General features: G+C 46.9%; 2 protein-coding genes across 4 annotated transcripts in view; both read left to right on the forward strand.

Moving 5' to 3' along the window:
- The first annotated feature begins 11,946 nt into the window (after positions 1–11,946).
- Positions 11,947–14,195, forward strand: part of AMER1 (APC membrane recruitment protein 1) — a 29,086-nt gene continuing 26,837 nt past the window's right edge. For 2 of the 3 annotated variants that reach the window (XR_008708380.1, XM_055564520.1), the window contains exon 1: positions 11,947–12,086. The gene's annotated coding sequence lies outside the window, so the exon portion shown is untranslated. Of the gene's footprint in view, positions 12,087–12,106; positions 12,238–14,195 lie in introns of those variants that run through there. The other variant, XM_055564521.1, reaches the window with a different exon arrangement.
- Positions 11,966–14,195, forward strand: part of ARHGEF9 (Cdc42 guanine nucleotide exchange factor 9) — a 547,099-nt gene continuing 544,869 nt past the window's right edge. The window contains exon 1 of the mRNA XM_055564524.1: positions 11,966–12,086. The gene's annotated coding sequence lies outside the window, so the exon portion shown is untranslated. The remainder of the gene's footprint in view (positions 12,087–14,195) is intronic.

Below are 14,195 nucleotides of genomic sequence, written 5' to 3' on the forward strand. Positions count from 1 at the left end.
AAGTCTGCATTCTTTCCTGCAATAGGAAAATTATTTTGCTTTATTCAGAAATGTGGCTACCAAAGACAAGATCCAAACTGCAAATGGTCCACTGTCTGCAGAAACCAGAGAGTTCTCCTTCAGCTACTAATTTGAGGCAAAGGGTAATGGAATAGGTGGTGTTTGATCTTGGCCTTGAATGGTAGAAAATATTGTAATTGGTAAAGAGTGAAAAAAAAAAAAGGTATTAGTTGGGGAAAATCAGTGAACAAAGACATTGTTGCTGTTCAGTTGCTCAGTTGTGTCTTTATGACACAATGGCCTATAGTATGCCAGGCTTCTCTGGCTTTCACCATCTCCGAGAGTGTGCTCAAACTCATGTCCATTGAATCAGTGATGCCATCCAACCATCTTGTCCTCTGTCATTCACTTTTCCTCCTGTCTTCAATCTTTCTCATCATCAGGGTCTTTTCCAATGAGTCGGCTCTTCACATCAGGTGGCCAAAATATTGGAGCTTCAGCCTCAGCATCGGTTCCTCCAATGAAAACTCAGGATTGATTTCCTATAGGATTGACTGGTTTGATTTCCATGTATTCCAAGGGACTCTCAAGAGTCTTCTCCAACACCACAGTTCAAAAGCATCAATTCTTTGGTGCTCAGCTTTCTTTATAAACCAACTCTTACATCCATACAAGACTATTGAAAAAGCTACATAGCTTTGACTAGATGGACCATTGTCAGAAAAGAAATATCTGTGCTTTTTAATATTCTGTCTAGATTTGTCATAGCTTTTCATCCAAGGAGCAAGTGTCTTTTAATTTCATGGCTTCAGTCACCATCGGCAGTGATTTTTAGAGCCCAAGAAAATAAAGTCTGTCAGCGTTTCCATTGTTTCCTCATCTGTTTGCCATGAAGTGATGGGACTGGATGCCATAATCTTAGTTGTTTGAATGTTGAGATTTAAGCCAGCTTTTTTACTCTTTCACAGTTATCAAGAGCCTCGTTAGTTCCTCTTCACTATCTGTCATAAGTGTGGTGTCATCTGCATATCTGAAGTTATTGATATTTCTCCTGGCAATCTTGATTCCAGCTTGTGCTTCATTCAGCCAAACATTTCACATGATATACTCTGCATGTAAGTTAAATAAACAGGGTGACAATATACAGCCTTGACTACTCCGTTCCCAATTTGGAACCAGTCTGTTGTTCCATGTCTGGTTCTAACTGTTGTTTCTTGACCTGCATACAGGTTTTGCAGGAGGCAGGTAAGGTGGTCTCGTATTCCCATAGCTAAGATTTTCCACAGTTTGCTGGGATCCACACACTCAAAGGCTTTAGCATAGTTAATGAAGCAGAACTAGGTGTTGTTTTCTGAAATTCCCTTGCTTTTTCTATGTTCCAACGGATGTTGGCAATTTGATCTCTTGTTCCTCTGCCTTTCCTAAATCCAGCTTGAACATCTGGAAGCTCACGATTCACATACTGTGAAGCCTAGCTTGGAGAATTTTGAGCATTATCTTGCTAGCATGTGAAATGAGTGCTCAACATTCTGAAAACTAAGATCATGGCATCCAATCTCATCACTTCATGGCAAATAGATGGGGAAACAGTGGAAGCAGTGGCTGACTTTATTTTTCTGGGCTCTCAAATCACTGCAGATGGTGATTGCAGCCATGAAATTAAAAGATGCTTTCTCCTTGGAAGGAAAGTTATAACCAACCTAGACAGCACATTAAAAAGCAGAGACATTACTTTGCCAACAAAGGTCCATCTAGTCAAGGCTATGGTTTTTCCAGTAGTCATGTATGGATGTGAGAGTTGGACTATAAAGAAAGCTGAGCACCAAAGAATTGATGCTTTTGAACTGTGCATTGGAGAAGACCCTTGAGAGTCCCTTGGTTGCAAGGGGGTCCAACCAGTCCATCCTAAAGGAGATCAGTCCTGGGTGTTAATTGGAAGGGCTAATGTTGAAGCTGAAACTCCAGTACTTTGGCCACCTGTTCTGGAGCACTGACTCATTTGAAAAGACCCTTATGCTGGGAAAGATTGAGGGCAGGAGGAGATGGGAACGACAGAGGATGAGATGGTTGAATGGCATCACCAACACAATGGACATGGGTTTGGGTGGACTCTGGGAGTTTGTGATGGACAGGGAGGCCTGGCATGCTGCAGTTCATGGGGTCTCAAAGAGTCAGACACGACTGAGCAACTGAACTAAACTGAAATGAGTGCAATGATGTGGATGTTTGAACATTCTTTGACATTTCCCTTATTTGGGGTTGGAATAAAAACTGACCTCTTTCAGTCCTGTGGTCACTGCTGAGTTTTCCATGTTTACTGGCATATTGAGTGCAGCACTTTAATAGCATTATCTTTTAGGACTTGAAGTAGCTCAGCTGGAGTTTCATCACCTCTGCTAGATGTTTGTAGTGATGCTTCTTAAGGCCCACTTGACTTCCCACTCCAACATGTCTGATTCTAGGTGAGTGATCACACCATTGTGGTTATCTGGGTCATTAAGATTTTTATTGTATAGCTCTTCTGTGTATTCTTGTCACATCTTCTTAGTATCCTCTGCTTCTGTTATGTCCATACCATTTCTCTCCTTTATTGTGCCCATCTTTGCAAGAAATGTTTCCTTGGTATATCTAGTTCTCCTGAAGAGATCTCTAGTCTTTCTACTGTTTCTTTGCACTGTTCACTTAGGAAGGTTTTCTTATCTCTCCTTGCTATTCTTTGGAACTCTGCATTCAGATGCTTATATCTTTCCTTTCCTCCTTTGCCTTTAGCTTCTCTTCTTTTCTCAGCTCTTTGTAAGGCCTTGTCAGACAACCATTTTTCCTTTTTGCATTTCGTTTTCTTGGGGATGGTTTTGATCACCATCTCCTGTACAATGTTACAAACCTCCATCCGTAGTTCTTCAGGCACTCTATCAGATCTTATCCTTTGAATCTATTTGTCACTTCCACTGTGTAATTGTAAGGGATTTGATTTAGGTCATACCTGAACGGCCTAGTGGTTTTCCCTACTTTCTTCAATTTAAGTCTGAATTTGGCAATAAGAAGTTCATGATCTGAGCCACAGTCTGCTCCCAGTCTTGTTTTTGCTGACTGTATAGAGCTTCTCCATCTTCGGCTGCAAAGAATAGAATCTGATTTTGATATTGACCATCTGATAATGTCCATGTGTAAAGTTGTCTCTTGTGTTGTTGGAAGAAGGTGTTTGCTATGACCAGTGTGTTCTCTTGGCAAAACTCTGTTAGCCTTTGCCCTGTTTCATTTTGTACTCCAAAGCCAACTTGCCTGTTACTCCAGGTATCTCTTCACTTCCTGCATTCCAGACCCCTATGATGAAAAGGACATATTTTTTTGGTGTTGGTTCTAGAAGGTATTGTAGGTCTTCATAGAACTGTTCAACTTAAGTTTCTTTCGCATTAGTTGTTGGGGCATAGATTTGGATTGCTGTGATATTGAGTTGTTTGCCTTGGAATCAAACCGAGATCATTTTGTCATTTTGAGATTGCATTCAAGTACTGCATTTTGGATTCTTTTGTTGACTATGAAGGCTACTCCATTTCTTCTAAGGGATTCTTGACCACAGTAGTAGATATAATGGTGATCTGAATTAAACTCACCCATTCTGGTCCATTTTAGTTCACTGATTCCTAAAATGCCGATGTTCACTCTTGCCATCTACTGTTTGGCCACTTCCAATTTACCTTGATTCATGAACCTAGCATTCCAGGTTCCTATGCAATATTGTTCTTATAGTATTGGAATTTACATTCACTACCAGACACATCCACAATTGGGTGTTGTTTCCGCTTTGGCTCAGCTTCTTCATTCCTTCTGGAGCTATTTTCTGCTCTTCTTCAGTAGCATATTAGTCACCTAACAACCTGGAAAGTTCATTTTTCAGTGTCATGTATTTTTACCTTTTCATACTGTTCACCAAAATCACAACTAGCTCCTGAACAACTATTGACATGAGAATGTTGGACCCCACAAAAGAAAGATATTCCGCATCCAAGGACAAAGGAGAAGCCCCAACAATTTGGTAGCAGGGGCATAATATGTTTAAAATCAAATCTCATACCCACCAGAGATGCTCGGAGGGCACAAGCAAAACCTCATGCACACCAGGACACAGAGAAAGAAGCAGTGACCTCCACAAGAGACTGAGCCAGAACTGCCTTTGAAAAGTGTTTGACTGTCTCCTGTGGAGGCATGGGCCAGCAGTGGCCTGCCACGGGGACAGCGGCTCTGGTAGCAATAGTCCTGGGAGGCACAGTGCATGGCATAAGTCCTCTTGGAGGAGGTTGCTATTTCATGCAAAGATGGGCTCGATAAAAGACAGAAATGGTATGGACCTAACAGAAACAAAAGATATAAAGAAGAGGGGCAAGAATACATAGAAGAACTGTACAAAAAAGATCTTCATGACCAAGATAATCATGATGGTGTGATCACTCACCTAGAGCCAGAGATCCTGGAATGTGAAGTCAAGTAGGCCTTAGAAAGCATCACTACGAACAAAGCTAGTGGAGGTGTTGGAATTCCAGTTGAGCTATTTCAAATCCTGGAAGATGATGCTGTGAAAGTGCCGCACTCAATATGCCAGCAAATTTGGAAAACTCAGCAGTGGCCACAGGACTGGAAAAGGTCAGTTTTCATTCCAATCCCAAAGAAAGGCAATGCCAAAGAATGCTCAAACTACCGCACAATTGCACTCGTCTCACACGCTAGTAAAGTAATGCTCAAAATTCTCCAAGCCAGGCTTCAGCAATGTGATCCGTGAACTTCCAGATGTTCAAGCTGGTTTTAGAAAAGGCAGAGGAACCAGAGACCAAATTGCCAACATCTGCTGGATCATGGAAAAAGCAAGAGAGTTCCAGAAAAGCATCTATTTCTGCTTCATTGACTATGCCAAAGCCTTTGACTGTGTGGATCACAATAAACTGTGGAAAATTCTTCAAGAGATGGGAATACCAGACCACCTGACCTGCCTCTTGAGAAATCTGTATGCAGGTCAGGAAGCAACAGTTAGACCTGGACATGGAACAACAGACTGGTTCCAAATAGGAAAAGGAGTACATCAAGGCTGTATATTGTCACCCTGCTTATTTAACTTGTATGCAGAGTACATCATGAGATACGCTGGGCTGGAGGAAGCACAAGCTGGAATCAAAGTTGCCGGGAGAAATATCAATAACCTCAGATATGCAGATGACACCACTCTTATGGCAGAAAGTGAAGAGGAACTAAAAAGCCTCTTGATGAAAGTGAAAGAGGAGACTGAAAAGTTAGCTTAAAGTTCAACATTCAGAAAACGAAGATCATGGCATCTGGTCTCATCACTTCATGGGAAATAGATGGGGAAACAATAGAAACAGTGTCAGACTTTATTTTTGGGGACTCCAAAATCACTGAAGATGTTTACTGCATCCATGAAATTAAAAGATGCTTACTCCTTGGATGGAAAGTTATGACCAACCTAGATAGCATATTAAAAAGCAGAGACATTACTTTGCCAACAAAGGTCCATCTAGTCAAGGCTATGGCTTTTCCAGTAGTCATGTATGGATGTGAAAGTTGGACTCTGAAGAAAGCTGAGCACCAAAGAATTGATGCTTTTGAACTGTGGTGTTGGAGAAGACTCTTGAGAGTCCCTTGGACTGAAAGGAGATCCAACTTGTCCATTCTAAAGGAGATCAATCCTGGGTGTTGCTTGGAAGGAATGATGCTAAAGCTGAAACTCCAGTACTTTGGCCACCTCATGCGAAGAGTTGACTCTGGAAAAGACTCTGATGCTGGGAGGGATTGGGGGCAAGAGCAGAAGGGGATGACAGAGGATGAGATGGCTGGATGGCATCACTGACTCGATGGACGTGAGTTTGAGTGAACTCTGGGAGTTGGTGATGGACAGGGAGGCCTGGCATGCTGGAGTTCATGGGGTCGCAAAGAGTCGACACGACTGAGTGACTGAACTGAACTGAACTGAATACCATCTTTAATATGGTTTCTGGGAGAGTCAGATCTCCTGGCTCTGGTCTCACTTTGCCAATCCCTTCCTCTCGCAGTTTGTAAGCTCCTATTCCTTACTCTTCTCTCACACCCTTCATCACCAAGTCTGGGCAGTTCTATTTTCCAAATACATCTAGAACTCAATTACTTCTCAGCATGTCTATTGCTTCTCCCTTGGTCTGAGCCACCATTACCTCTCAACTGGATCCCTGTAGGGGCCTCCATTTGGTCTCACTGCTTCCTTCCTTGATGTTACAACTCCCTAGCCATTTTACTAAGACCATGTCAACTTCTCAACTCAAAATCTGCAAAGCTTAGTCTTTAAATAATGTACAAAGTCATATGCCATCTACCTCCCATGTCCTCTCTGACCCCCTCTTCTACCACTTTTCCCCACACTCACTCTGCTGTAGCTATACTGGCTTCCTTGTGGTTCCTCTAACATTCCAACATGTTCCCACCTTAGGATCTTTTTAGTTGTTTTTCCTTCTGCCTGTACTGCTTCTCTTCCACATATTCTCATAGTTTGCTCCCTCAGTTCCCTCAGATCTTTGCTTGACTTTCACCTTTTCAATAAGTGCTACCTCAACTGCCCTATTTAAAGCAGTATTCTCCCACCGGTACTCCTTGTACTCCTTTCCTGGTCTATTTTTCTTCATGTCATTTATTGCCTTCTGACATACAATATGCTTTACTTATGTATTTTGTTACTTGTCTGTCAGCCCTCATGGAGCTTTCATTAGCATGATGAGAAATAGACAATAACTTAAAGGGGTGGGATGAGGTGGGATGTGGGAGGGAGATTCAAGAGGGAAGGGACATACATATACCTATGGTTGATTCATGTTGATACATGGCAGAAGTCAACAAAATATTGTAAAGTAATGATCCCCCAATTAAAAATAAATAATTTTTAAATGACTATAAAAATAATATACCAGGAAGTGATAAATTCTGTGGGTAAGAATAAAAGGACAATTAAAGGATTGGAGAATGAAGGAGGTAGGAAAAGGGATTTTCTATTTTATATTTCAAGTATCCAGGGAAAGTTTCACTAATAAGGTGACACTTGAAAGATATCTGAAGAAAATGAGGCACAAACTATGTCAGTATTCAGAGGAAAAACATTAGGGGCACTCTGAACAGCACATGCAAAGTTCTTAGAAGGGGAACTTTAAAACAAGTCAAACTCAGACTGTCCTAAACAGAATCATTACATCCTCTAATCCTATTCCTTTATTCTTCAGTTTAGTAGATGGTAACCTCATCAAGTGCCTTGCCCAAGTCAGATACTGCAGGGCATTAGTCAGATTGGCTGTGTGCCTCCTCCACTACACTGGATGCCCTGAGGCCGTAAACTGTGTCTAGTTTATCACCATGGATGTGGCACCAAACACATGGTCTGGTGCAGATGAGAATGACAACATCACATTTCAATAGTTGGTGTTGGAAATTAAGCTCAATATTAGACCTAAAGGTGTCTTGTTTGACTATGTTCAGCAAACACATGATTAGCACTAAGTCTGTGCTAAACTCTCTTTTGGGTGCAGAGGGTATAAGTATGAAAGAGACCCCCTTCTCTGGGAAACTTGGTGTGTCTGTGCTCAATCAAAATAATCTCTGGGTGGGAGAGATAAAATAGTGGAGAAGGACCCTAAGTTCACACCCTCTAATGAGCACACCAAATCACAAGTAACTGCTGAACAACCATCTATAAAAAAGACTGGAACCTACCAAGAAAAGAAATTCTACATCCAAAGACATAAAGAAGAAACCCAATGAGACAGAAAGAGGGGCACACTTGCAATATAATTAATTCCCCAGGTGGGCAACCCATAAACTAGATAACAATTGTATCACAGAAGTTCTCCCAGAGGAGTGAGAGTTCAGAGCCCCATATCAGGCTCCCCACCCTGGGGGTTTGGCATTGGGGGGAGGGGCCCCTAGAGCATCTGGCTTTGAAGGCCAGGAGAGGTTGAGTGCAGGAGCTCCGCAGAACTGGGGGAAATAGAAATTCCACTCTTGGAGAGTGCACACAAGGTCTAGTGCTCACCAGGACCCAGGGCAAAATCAGTGACGTCATAGGAGCCTGGATCAGACTTACCTATGTGTTTTGGAGAGTCTCCAGCTGAGGCAGGGTTAAGCTGTGGCTCACTGTGGGATAAGGAAACTGGAGGCAGAGGTACTTAAGAATATTCATCAGCATGAATTAGCCTGGAAATCACCCATGAGCCAATCCTGCTCATGGCGCCAATTGTCTAGCTGTTCACACTGTGTGCACTGTTCACTGAACCCAGGGTAAGCAAGGCGCGAGCTAAGAGGCTGGAAAGAGACTCAAGGAACTTTAGGAATTGCAGACACATTTACTCTTTCCTGACTTCTCTGGTGGCTCAGACGGTAAGGCGTCTGCCTACAATGCAGGAGACCCGGGTTCAATCCCTGGGTCAGGAAGATCTCCTGAAGAAGGAAATGGCAACCCACTCCAGTATTCTTGACTGGAAAATTCCCTGGATGGAGGAACCTGGTAGGCTACAGTCCATGGGTCGCAAAGAGTCGGACACGACTGAGCGACTCCACTTTCTTTTATTCTTTCCTGGCTGGCATGGCAGCCATAACACAGTCTCTCTCTTGGCTGATGCAGCAGCCATAGCAGCATCCACAACATAACCATAATGTAGCTATAACAGAGCCAGAGCATAACCTCATGTAACATAACCATGATGTTGCTCCAGTGTAACCCCAAAGAAGTAGCAGCTAGGGCTTTCATGGTGAAGCTCATACAGGGGTACTGCACAAAGTAGCCATAACCAAATGAGTACCTTGTGATGCACATGTGCAGTGCTATAAGTGATCTCAGCTGTTACATAACTGTGCAAAGTCATTGTTTACAGAACATGGGGCAAGAGGGCATGAAAGCATGGGGTGAGAGAGCCTGACTGACACCATCTTGCTAATTTCCCCACACCTACTTTTCTAACTTGTTTAACTTAACATAACCATCAAGGCCATCCTCCATGAATCTTTGATGCCCCTCCCCCTCCCCCTGGAGAGAAGGAATCTTTTCATCTGCAGTGCTCCAGATCACCTTTGCTAGACCTCTAGTCTACCTTTCAGCTCCTCCCAGAACTCTATCCCCAATTTCCCCCTTCTCCCAGAATGTTATCACTGTACCCACTTCTCCCAATGCTTATCACCAGGCCTGCCATAGAGGAGGTGCCCATGGAACATTTGGGGAAGAAAGAAATGAGCACTGTAGTCATGTGAATCAGTCTATGTTTATAGAGTTGCCTCTAAACAGCCTGCACATCTGTTCTCATGGGTTTTTCACCACAGGAACAAGGTATTGAGCGGCAGAGAGATTATCTCCACTTTGTAGGTGAAGAAACTTAGGGACATATTCTTGCTCTCCACCACCAGCCCCTGTAGTGACCAAACAAGTTGACTGTGTTTCAGTCTGCATGTATAATGGGGGCCTTGAGGGCACTCTCTTCAAGAAAGCAGTTTGAGGTATAAGTTTATGCCCACACTTGGTCTTGCCATACATTGTTCCTGGGGAGGAGTGGGCCATACAAACAAGGAGCTGTGCCATCCCCCATAACATCCCTTCTACCTTAACGTGCATATATACAATCTTCACCTGAGACTTAGAAATATCAGCACCAAGAAGTGCACCCATCTGGGACCTCTTTATCATGTCAAAAATTATTTTCATTTTCTGCAATCCCTATTTCTTTTGGGCCCAGCCCAATGTCAAATACTTATCAGTCCCAAATCTGACTGCTGTGGAATATTGTTGGTAGCTGGGTAGAAGATATTGAGGACTAGCTCCTCTGACAGGAGCAGTGCATCAGTGCCCCTCACCTCAGTGTTATTTCAAGCCCACCACTTTACTACTCTGTACATCTCATCTTCCTGCTCCCACAGCTGAAACTATCCTGGCCCTGTGTTTCCCTGGACTCCAGATTTAGAAACTGTCTCCTCCAAATAGTAGTCTTTGGTCTACTCCAGAGAATCAAGGTTCTGGGTGAAATGGGAACAGGTGGCAGGCAACCAGAGGCATGGGGCAGTGAAGAAGTTTATGAAGGAGGTACTGGGAAAAAGACACCTCCAAATCAGGTCCAATAAATGAGAATCAGGGCTTTACAAAGCAGGAAATCACAGCTCCAGGGAAACATTACAGGCCAGCCATCTAAATGGGGAAACTGAGGCTAGCCACTCGTCCAACAAAGTTGCACAATGAGCCAGCCGCAGCCCCCTTCTCTCTGACATTTATTTGGACCTAAGATGATGAGAGGAGGTATGATGTTCAAATACTAATGTTTGTTGACAAAGTATAGAATGTCATGGAAAGTCATGTAATATTATAAAAAAATTGAGTTGAACTGTCAGAGTTGGAAGACTCTATACGCTTGACCAGTTTTACACCCTCCTTGTGGAGATGGTGTGATGGTCTGGCCCACAAGATAAAATGGACTGGCTAAGGTCATACAGCAAGTCTGAGGCAGAGCTGGAGCAGATCCCAGCCCTAGCAACCATGTAACTTCCTTTGGTCCACACAGGCAGGGGCAGTAGTCCTCCTCTTACCAGTTTAGCAGCTGGATCGTTTCAAGGCAAATAGAACCCAACAGAGCAACAGACAGCACTCCTCCTGCAATGCAAAAAATGGCAGGCATCGTTCTCTAATCCCTCCCCTCTCCTCAACTGTACCACTTCTGCCCTTCCTCACCCCCCTCCCCTGCTTTTTTAGACATTCACAGAGTTTTAGGGCTGGGCCTTCTGGATACTCCTGAGCTAGTGGTAGAACTGGATTCTTTGTTGCCTCAGCTCACCTGGCCCTGACAGCCACTAATGCCATTTAATGCCCTCAGGCTAGAGACCCAAATTCAGGCTGGCCCCCTACCACATCCCAGACACATCAGCAGCAAGGCTGCTACAGGCCTCCTCATTCCACCTTCAACTTTGACCTCCAGTCTGAGCCCAGACAAGATTTTTCTCTCAATAACCAGGTTTTTCAGGGATAGGGAACTGCACAAAGCCTAGCTCAACATCAAAGGGCTGAGAAGGCCACTAGAGACATTGGGGATCCCCTCAAGTTCCATAAAAAGTGGGAAATTAGGGTCAGAGTCAATCATGGAAACAGGTCTTTACAAAGAAGAAAAGTGAAAGCAGCACTGGACTGGGAGCCCAGGTCCTGAATTCCAAATCTGCCCCAGTTACTAGAAGTATAGGTGACCTTGGGGAAGCACTTTCTCTTCTCTGGGCAGCAAAAGACTTTTCAGTAACCGGTAGAAGCTGGACTCTATAGTCTCTTAAGGCTCCAGTGTGCCGAAAAGGTGGAGGAAGCTGGGACGCTGGAGCTGCAATTGACTTTCCTGGCAGGTGGGTCTCTCTGAGCGGCTCCGGAGCAGGCGCCCGGGGCCCTGATTCTATGCCTAAGGAGGGGGCCGGAAAAGTGCAGGGGGTGCGCTGTAGTCCCCCAGGAACCCCAATCTCTCCACCCCGCCTCTCCCAGAGGGCCTCTCGCTCTGGAATAAACTACCGGTGGCGGCCAGCGCGCCGCGGCCCGATTGCACCGCGGCCACGGAAATAAAAGCGCATGCAAAAGCGAAACCGGGCTCCAGAGAGCTCCATACTGACGGGACCAACCCCTGGAGCTTACGGCGTCGCCAAGCAGCTACCCGCCCGGCGTGAGAGGGTGGGGGACTGAGGAGTCCCCGCTAGGGGTTCTGGAGCCTCTCCGCCCCCTGCCAACACCACGCCCGCGTTTATTTGCATTTAAAGAGAAACGCACCAAGGAAAACAGTGGGTGAGTCAGGAAACGCTTTCTCACTGTGGTGATTGGACCACACGCCTGCCAATCAGGAAGCCAATGCCCCACCCTGTGGCTGCGAAACTGGGGCGGGGGAGGGGTATGGGGGAACAGTCCAGAGCCTTGGGAAGGGGAGCTGGTGCAGGAGGTGACTGGAGCCACAGCGGCGGCAGGGGCGGCGGTGGCGACGCTCTCAGCCGTAGCAGCCAAGGCTCCAGCTCCGGCCAGTGCGGCGCAAGAGACAAAAACCGGACTGGAAACCGGACAGGGCCGGGTAAGCTTTGCGCGCAGCAGGAGCCTCCGCCTGCCCGCCATACGGTGCAGTGCTCCACTCTGGCCGCCTGGAAAGGAGCTCTAAGGGCTGGGCCGATCGGCGTCCGGACCGCTCTGCGCTCCCCTTTGGAACCAGCTTTAAGGACTTTCTGGTGAGAGTCAGAGCCATGTCCTCTGAGCGCTAGCGACCGCGGCTAGAGGTGGAAAGAGGAAGGCAGGCCGGCAGGCTATCCTGGGCCATGCCTCGGGGCTCTCGGGGGAGGCAGGGGAGGCGACCCGCACGTGCTGCCCTGTGGTCTCGTGAGGGGAGAAGCCAACCAGCACCCCCAGCGGTGCTTTTGTAGGCCCGGAGCTCTACAGCTTTGTTGTAGCACATTAGCTGGAACAGCTGTGTTAGACGAGTATCGCTCATCACAGCGGCCCGGCTGCCGCCCCTCCCCTTCCCGGCGCATCTCCTGCCTTTCCCTCTTCTCTAGGGACGAAGCCTACGCGCTGGCCTGGGCCCGACGGGTACTTGCATTGGCGTGGGTTGGGGTATCTACTTTGTCTGTCTCCTCCCTAGAGGAGCTCAATTTGGCCTGTGGGCTGCTCACTTCCCTTTGGAACCTCGGCCTTGAGGCCCCAACCAGCCGCGCCCCCTGCTCCTGGGCTTCCGGGCGCATCTGGCGCCCGCCCCCGCGGACAGAGGGGCTGGCAACCCATCTCTCGGAGTACCTTGGGTTAGGTCAGCAGCTCAAGCTAGTCCTTGGGTTAGAGCTGCAAGGCCGCTTTGTCAAACTCTCCCTCGCCCCCGCGCCTCCCTCCTGTCCCTGCTCCCCCTCCCCCGCCCTGCCTCACCTCCTGTCCCCTTGGAGGGTACTGGCTGCGCTTTTCTCTCCAACCTCTGGTTTAAAAATAGCGATAACCATGGTGTGATGTGGTGTGGTGTATGTGTGTGTGGCGGGGGGCGGGGGGGGGCGCGCGGTTCTGTGCCATAGGTCGGGGGAGCAATTATTGTAGTAAAGAAACAGCCGTTTGGGTGTGTGTGAGAGAGCTAGAGAAGCAGCCAAATCCTCCAACTTCAAAGTTGCTGAAAATACCCAGCCTGCTGGGCCGCTGTCATTGTCTGCTGCAGACACCTCTGACTGGTGACCGTCAGACTTGGCCTAGGCTCTGCCGGCGGTGAGGGGCTGTGCTAGGCGTGCCACAGCTCAGGACAGGCCCTGCAGATCCAGCCTCCATGGGCCAAGCTTGCCTTGGCATGGGCCGCGGGAGTCAAGGTGAACCTTTGCCCCTCACACAAATATCTCCTGCAGCTTTACCTGCCTGCTGCATTCACATGGGCTTGATGGAGGGTCCTGCTTTGTTGGACTCCCCACCCACACCTTGGGGAGTCCAGCAGAGCCCCCTCCCTCAGTGCAGCTCCCCTCAATCGGCCCCACCCACTGCTCAGTCTGCATGGAAGTGTGCCCCTTTCTGTGGACTATAGGCCTTTCTGAGGAGCAAGCTATCTGTGCTGTGCTGTACTTAGTTGCTCAGTCATGTCTGACTCTTTGCCATGCCATGGACTGTAGCCCACCAGACATCTCTGTCCACGGGGGTTCTTCAGGCAAGAATACCAGAGTGGGTTGCCATGCCCTCCTCAGCGGATCTTCCCAACCCTGGGATCGAACCCAGGTCTCCTGCATTGCAGGTGGATTCTGTACCATCTGAGCCACCAGGGAAGCCCAGGAGCTATCTAGGGACTTGAAAGGCTCTTCTTGGACCTTTAACACACCTCTGAGGGTGGAAAACTCTGTACACTACAGGTCCCTGGCAAAGCCTAGGTACCTATAAGAGGAGAAAATGAGACCCAGTAAATCCCTCACTTTAATGGAAGGCTAGCTGGGGACTTTTGTGACACTAGCAAGAACTGCAGATAGGACACTACAGTCACCTCCTCTCACTTTGACCAAGCACCAATTCAATCCCCCTACTTACATCTGGGTATCTCTGGTTCAGAGCTGGACATGTCCTTTGCACTGTCTCAAACCAGCAGCCACCCAACATCCCTGCCCTATATGACTCTGCTCCCCACACTCTGACTCACTCACCCTACAATGTTCAAATTCTCTTCCCTCTCAGCTCTGGG

The sequence above is a fragment of the Bubalus kerabau genome, chromosome X (genome assembly GCF_029407905.1).
Source record: "Bubalus kerabau isolate K-KA32 ecotype Philippines breed swamp buffalo chromosome X, PCC_UOA_SB_1v2, whole genome shotgun sequence".
Lineage (NCBI taxonomy): Eukaryota > Metazoa > Chordata > Mammalia > Artiodactyla > Bovidae > Bubalus > Bubalus kerabau.